Here is a 7,714-nt window from a genome sequence, read left to right as displayed (position 1 = left end):
TTATGTGTTATAATTAAACAGATTTCTAGTCTAGGGTTAATAGTTTCTTAATGAAAAAAGGGAGATTGATGGAGAAGAAAAAGACGACAAATAAGAATTGTTTTAGTCAATTTAATTTGACTTTTGTACGTAGGTGGTACGTAGGAAATAAAAAGAATTGAGAAGCAGAACCACTTTAAATTTCTGAGAAGAGTGGCAAGTAATAAAAATCCTCAGAAAATGGATGCTCCTCTTCTTATTCGTTTCATCATCAATTAGTCGACGATCTTCGGCCATTAATTTTTGTAGTGTTGTGCTTAAATTGTTTAGGTTTTAAGTCAAAAATTAAGTAAAATAGAAGAGTTACAGAGTAACTGTCAGCATTGGTTCATGTATGAATGCAATGTCGACAACGTTTTGTGGATGGACCCAATGCCGATAATTTTTAGTCTATTTTTTCTTTTCGTTGAATACAATGTCGACCACTCTGTTAGTTAAATGGGTTTTTACCTGTTAAGAGTCGGTTCAAATTATATCAATGCCGATTTTTGGTTATTTTTGTCGGTATTGTTTCAAAATTTAATTATAATGTTGACTGTATTGTTTTCTCTATTGCTCCATTGTTTTAAAATTGCATTTCTCTGCTCCGAAGTTGACCACAGTCGCTTTTCAATGGCGACTGTGAACTTTACATATACTGACTCTTTGTTTGGCAATATCGGTTGGTGTTTGAGGTTGCCAAAAGCCAGCTACGTTGAGCACCCAAGAGATGTGATTAATGTTGTTTAAAAGTGACCTTTTTTTTACTTCTCAGTGTCTTTGTCCAGAAGAATTTAAGTTTTATTCATTATATAAGCATATGATAGGACTGTAATTCGTATTTTACTCATTAGGATACTGGATTGACATTGTATATCTTCTATAATGTCGTCTATACATGGATATCTGCGGAATACCAAATGTCAGCATTGTTTTATGGTTAAGGTAATACCTATTTCTTAGAGTCGGTATTTCCTTCATCATAAAACAATGCCTGAAAAAGCGTGGGTCTGACAACCATACCCAATATTTCGTTCGACAATATGTATGACTAACACCAATATAATTCCAAAAGAATCAACTAAACAGTCAGACTCAATCCATGAAATATATCCAAGAGTTATATCTCTGTTTCTCAATGTAATCAGCAAATCAAACAAATAGAATCCGTGAGCCTGATTATTATGAGAAACAACTTGAACGGTACCAAAGACCAATGTTCAAGTGTCAATCAATTTCAATAAACAACCAAAGATTGCATTTACCAATTGATTGAACTACGCACAACCCGTGATATTTCAATTATATAAACAAATATAACCCGGAAAAAAAAATAACACAGACACCAGAAGTTTTGTTAACGAGGAAACCGCAAATAGAGAAAAACCACGGGACCTAGTCCAGATTTGAACACCACACTGTATTAAGCCGCTACAGACGCTAGCCTACTACAAGTTAACTTCGAACTGGAATGTAGTTGAGCCCTAACCAAGTCTCACACTGATTAAGGTACAATCGCGTTCCTTACAACTCTGAATCCCAGTAGGACTCTATGCACTTGATTCCCTTAGCTGATCTCACCCATAACGAATAGTTGCTATGACCCAAAATGGAAGACTTTATAAACAAATCTGTCTCCCACAGAAAAGTCAATTCTGATAGATAAATTTGTCTCCCACATAAATACCTACGAAGTTTTTTCCGTATTTTGATAAATCAAGGTGAACAGGAACCAATTGATAATCCGGTCTTATATTCCCGAAGAACATCCTAGAAATATCAATCACCTCACAATAACTTAACTATATGGTAGTAGAAAATGTTGTTGTGGTATCACAAAGAATGAAACGAAGAGCTTTGTGATTACTATTATATCTTACCTATCGGAGATAAATCTCGAGCAAATCTTAGAGAAGATAGTACTCAATACAATAGAACAAGTAAGATCAGAACACGCAACTACAGAGAAAATAGTTGGGTATGGCTTCAGAATCCCAATGAACTCTTTAAGTCTTTAACCTATAATGGGTTTATAAAAACCTAGGTTAAAGGAGAATCGACTGTAGTCGCAACTAGTATCACACAGGAGGTGTGGGGATTAGGTTTCCCGGTTGCTAGAGTTCTCCCTTATATAGTGTTCAAATCAGGGTTTGATAGATTTGAAACAAAGATCATATTTACTGTTAGATTAAATCCTGATTTAAGATTCAAGCTAAGTCTGCTTAAAACCAAAGCAATATATCTCCACCGTTATATGGTCTTAGCTTGTTACACACAAATGAAATATGCCTTCATTTAGATATTGGTAACCGTACATAAACGTGTATATCGAGTCGGCTCAATAACAGTTAACCGAAGTTAGTCACATGAACACTTTTGTATTAACCACATTCTTCTAACACTTCCAGATCAAATGATAATCAAATGAATCTAATTGTGTTACTCATAGAGATGTTCAATTGTTTATATTCTAATAGAAGTATATAAGACACAATTGAAGCAAAATCGGATTGATTCAAAAGAATCTGTTCATGAGCATTTTAGCCACGGTTTGCAAAGATTGAATTCCTTAATATATAAATGTATTTGTTCATGAGTATGAAATCATACTTAACCGATTTTAGAACTTAACCACATAAGTTTGCAAACGAGTACGTAAACTTAAGTTCCGGACTTTGATTTTTTCCGACAGTTCGCAAACGGGTACTATACTGTCGTTCCGGACAAAATTCAGGTGAAATCGTTCGCAAACGGGTATGCAAACTTGGTTCCCGGACTTTGACATTTAAAACCGTTTGCGTACGGGTATGCATACTTGGTTCCCGGACCTGAATCATACTACAACAGTTTGCGTACGAATATGCATACCGTGTTATATCCAGACAATGGTTAATTGTTCTAAACTCCCATTTGAATCATTGAAACATCCTTAGAAGATGACAATGGTTGTCTCACACATACCATTAGCTTATATGTAATTTTCAAGTGATCGAATGATCAACACGAAACATTCCGAGTCTACATCAAATGTCTGTCTCACACAAATCATGTAAGATGTTACAAGGTGATTTTCACTTAATCATCTTTTGACTCATTATTTAGTTTCCAACAAATAAATTGTTTCCAACTAAACTCGTCAAGAATAATGATGAACGTAATTAAAGCAAAAAGCTTGCCAACACAGATTTTGAGAAAGATATAAGCGAGTTAAACTCAGCTCAAAATATCAAATGCGTATAATGTAAAAATCTATATAACTATACGACTTGGTCTCAATAGGAGATAAAATAAAATAGACTTCTGAGTGATAGATGAGTTTAAGTCTCCATATACCTTTTGTTGACGAAGTTCCTCCAAGCTCCCCTTAGTAGATCTTCGTCTTCAATCGATGAACGTCGTGAAGTCTAAAGCTCAACTACACATTCTATCCTAATCCGAGACATAGCTATAAATAGACTATAACTCAAGACTTATACTTTTGACACCTAAACTTGACAAACAATATTGAGATAGCAACACTTGCGAGTTCGACCAAGCAGTGCTCTAACAATCTCCCTCTTTGTCAATTTTAGTGACAAAACTATCAATACACATGGATTACAAAATAAATAAACTCTGTAGCTTCTCATCCAAATGCTTGGTTTCCTTGGTTCTTTAACATTCTTTGAATTCTTCGTCACTCCTAGTACTCCAGTGATTCTGAACATGTTCAACTCAGCATCATAGTTGTTGAAGATCCGTAACCATAACAATAAGAAAACATATGTTCTCAATTATTATTATACAGTGCCATAGTATTATTACATAACATCAAAGTTCAATTGTATCACAACTTTGACAATAATATTATGGTGATATGTATCACTCCCCCTTAGTCAATGCTTCATCTCAGAATGAAAATCACCCCCCCACATAATGATCCGTAAACCATATGTATGTAGTGTGAACTAAAAAATAATTTTCCCCCTTTTGTCAATATAAAATTGGCAAAGGTACGAAAACTAGCGGGATCATAATAAAATTCTCAAAGAGATTATTCATGACTAAAAGAGAACATATCAACTTTGTTTCGATGGTTTCACATAGTCGAAACTTAGTGTATTCATCAAGGAGTTTATAAAGATTCAAGATAACTCCTACAATATTCCACACCCGTACTCCCCACAAAGATTTAGCAACTAAGCACAAGTTCAATTTAGAACTCTCCCCCATAAAATGTCATTCCGAAAGAACAACAAGAGCGACCTTACTTTTACAAGAAAAGAAGGACTTCTTTGGACATTAACAAATCACATGAAACATGAATTTGTATCCAAAAAACTCGAATAAATTAACCACAAGAGAACCTTAATGATTAATTTAATCGGAAATACAGAACATAAGAAAACTTACGGAGCCATACAGTACTTTCACATAGAAGTGGATCAGAGAAAGATCCATACTGCGGAATATACAAAAGGCATTCTATCTTTTATATCAATATTTGCATAAAGACATAATAGACTTAACTTTTGACATATATGGGACAATCATAGTTCACGGACGTAAACACACATATCCCATAAAGTTTTTTGCAATATATAAAACTAATAAAGATTAATACTGCAAAATCATCTTCCAAATAACTGAGAGTTTAAATAAATAAATCTAAAACATTGCAAGATGAAAATCGTTGGCAATAGCTATGTGAAATTACAATATTTGTTATTCCAAACCCTAGTTATACTTCTTAAAACACAAGAATAAATTCTCATAAGAAGTTTCCTAGACAAAAATAAATTCAAGCTTCTTTGATAACTTCATACCTTTCTATGACCCCATCATAAAAAGTATCACTGATATCCTTGATTCTCTTGACCGTGGAGATACCATGCTCATGAGTTAGAACATTCACCTTTCGATCAACAATACGAGCAAGTTGCCTAGCCTTGATGCAATACAAAATGAGATTCTTCTGGTTCCGTGTCAAGACCTTTTGATTTTCAAGGATTTTTGTGTGACTATCAATGAGATGATTTATTTGCAGTTGAAGGTTTGGAAATTTGACCTTTGAGTCGTTCCGGGAATGAATTAAATCCTTGACAGATTCGTCAATCCAGGAGTTGAACTCTTTCCTTCCAATCATTTTTTTCAAGACAAGTTCTTGAACCGAACTGCATCCTTTGATATCTTCTTCCATATCAAGATTCACGACTTCCTGAGGTCTTGAAGAGTTCTCCATATTATTTTTTTTAATTAGGGATGGAAGAAATATATATATATATATATATGTTCGAGAACAATAGAAGTAACCCTTATTATGTAAACCCTAAAAACTCTTAAGAAGAAGACACGGACGTTCGCGGACTAGTTACAGAAGGTTAATGGATAAAAAAATCCAAAATAAGGAAATGCACTTGTTTTCAAATATCAGATACCTTTTCATGGCTCAATAATATAGAAGAAGCTTTAAATTAGAGCACAAAAAAAAGATACATTAGTTACTAGGAGCCAAGATATGACTCAACTTTTGTAATTGTAGAAAACTATATTAACACAAAACATCGATCAGACCATAATATTCAACGAATTTGAGCATCCCTCAAATATCATTCTTGCAACTCTCAAGTTAGATACAAGGATGAAATTACCTAGACTTAGGTAGAAGAGTGAGAAGTAATCCCACTACGAATATTGAGGGAAGAGTTGAAAATACCTTCTGAGCATTTGTGCGGTGTATTCCTAACCTTCCTTCGGTTATATCTAATTCTAGGAGAATTAGACATAAACCTTTTTGAATATCCATCAGAAGGATTTTTCTGAGGATTAAGTCTAGGACCTCTAGAGATTGGTTCCAGAGGATCGGAATTGTGAGAATTCCATCTCCTAGACTTAGGTCTACCAGACTTATTCTCATAAACACTAGGAATGTGTATATTTGTGGCGTAAGAGTTTGCACCATAAGGAGTGACACGATTCCTGTAAATATTTCTAGATGAGTGACCTTGGAAACCTCTTTTATGAGAGTATTGGTTTTCTTCAGGAACGAAATCCATTATAGATGTCGTCAGAAGATTTACTCTGTCAACAACAAAAAGAAGTAGATTTTGAAGATCAGAAATCTGTTTCTTTCTAGCCAAACAATGTAGAACATTGATATTCCTTTTCCCACAGAATGAAGAAGTTCGTGGATAAGAAACGTCAGAATCATCTCGTTTCAGACTCATTGCCTTTTTGGAACTCTGTAAGTCACGTGATTGTCTCTTAGCAGGAAATTCCTTAGAAGAAAATTTCTCCACGCTTGGTAATACCACTAAGCTGAGAGACATGGAAAACTGGGTGTATCTTGGAATCTGCAGGTAGCTGTAACTTGTAAGCCACAGAACCAATTCTCTCTTCTAATGGAAAAGGTCCATAGTACCTTGCAGATAACTTCATATTCCTCCTCAATGCTACAGAGTCCTGTCTATAGGGTTGTAGCTTGAGGTAGACAAGATCTCCTACCTCAAAGGACCTGACGGTCCTAGTTAGAGCATTGCTCGGTCAAACTCGCATGCGTTGCTATCTCAAGCATGTTTGTCAATGTTAGTGATCAAAACTATAAGGCTTGATTTCTAGTCTACTATAGCTAAGGTCTCAGACTAGGATAGAAAGCGTAGTTGAGCTCAAGAACTCCATGTCAATCATCATAAAATACGAAGGACTACTCAAGGAACCGGTGGATCTTCATCGACTAAAAGGTATGTGGATACTTGAACTTATCTATCGCTCAAAAGTCTATTTATCTCATATCTTGAGACAAAAGTCGTTTTGCTATATAAACTTAGATTATACACGTTTGCTATTTCGAGCCGAGTTTATCTCGTCTATCTATTTCTCGAAATATGTGTTGGTAAGCTTTCGCTTTAGCCAAGTTCATATTTACCTAGTGACGAAAGTCATGACAAGTTTCAATCACTTTGAAAATTGCTTACTTTGACGAAAAATAGTTTGTGAATAACAACTATAGAATATCAACGTCCTCTAAGAATGTTTCAATGATTGAAATGAGAGTTTAGATAATATAACCATTGGAGGATATAAGCATTGTTGTGGAAACACATATATGTATAAGTCCTTATTCCTTGAACCGAAGTTTGCGAACTTTGTTGATCAAGAGAACCGGAATGGTGGCATGAGCCAAGTCCGCGAACTGGCGGAAGTTCTCGTCCCGAGAAATTCTGCTGGAGTTTGTGAACTCCGTCCGGGAACTTAAGTCCGTGAACCCAGTCCGCGAACTTGAGTAGGTTATATCTAAAAACGATGTTTGTGAACCTATTCTTATATAAACTAAGGAATGCAAATTGCAAACTGTGGCTATATAGTTCATGAACCGATTCGAGTGAATCAAATCGTTTTTGCTTTAATTGTGTCTTGTGTAGTTACATACGATTTCCTTGCAATTGAACAACTCTCTAACTAGTTCATTTGAGTCACTTGAACTAGTTATGGTGAAGAAGAATATGGTTGATATGAAAGTGATCATATGGCTAACCATTTGGTTGACTATTGTTGAACCAACAAATGTACAAGTTTGGGTACGGTTACACAAGCCTAGAAACGTGCATTTCATTTGTGTGTAACAAGCTAGTTTTCGATATAACGGTTGAAAGATATTAGCTTGAATCTAATCAGGTTTTCATCTAATGGTGAATATTGAATGCTTTGTTACCAAGCT

Source organism: Papaver somniferum, chromosome 10 (genome assembly GCF_003573695.1).
Source record: "Papaver somniferum cultivar HN1 chromosome 10, ASM357369v1, whole genome shotgun sequence".
Taxonomy (NCBI): Eukaryota; Viridiplantae; Streptophyta; class Magnoliopsida; order Ranunculales; family Papaveraceae; genus Papaver; species Papaver somniferum.
The sequence above is the reverse complement of the archived record's forward strand: the minus strand, read 5'-3'. Positions refer to the sequence as shown.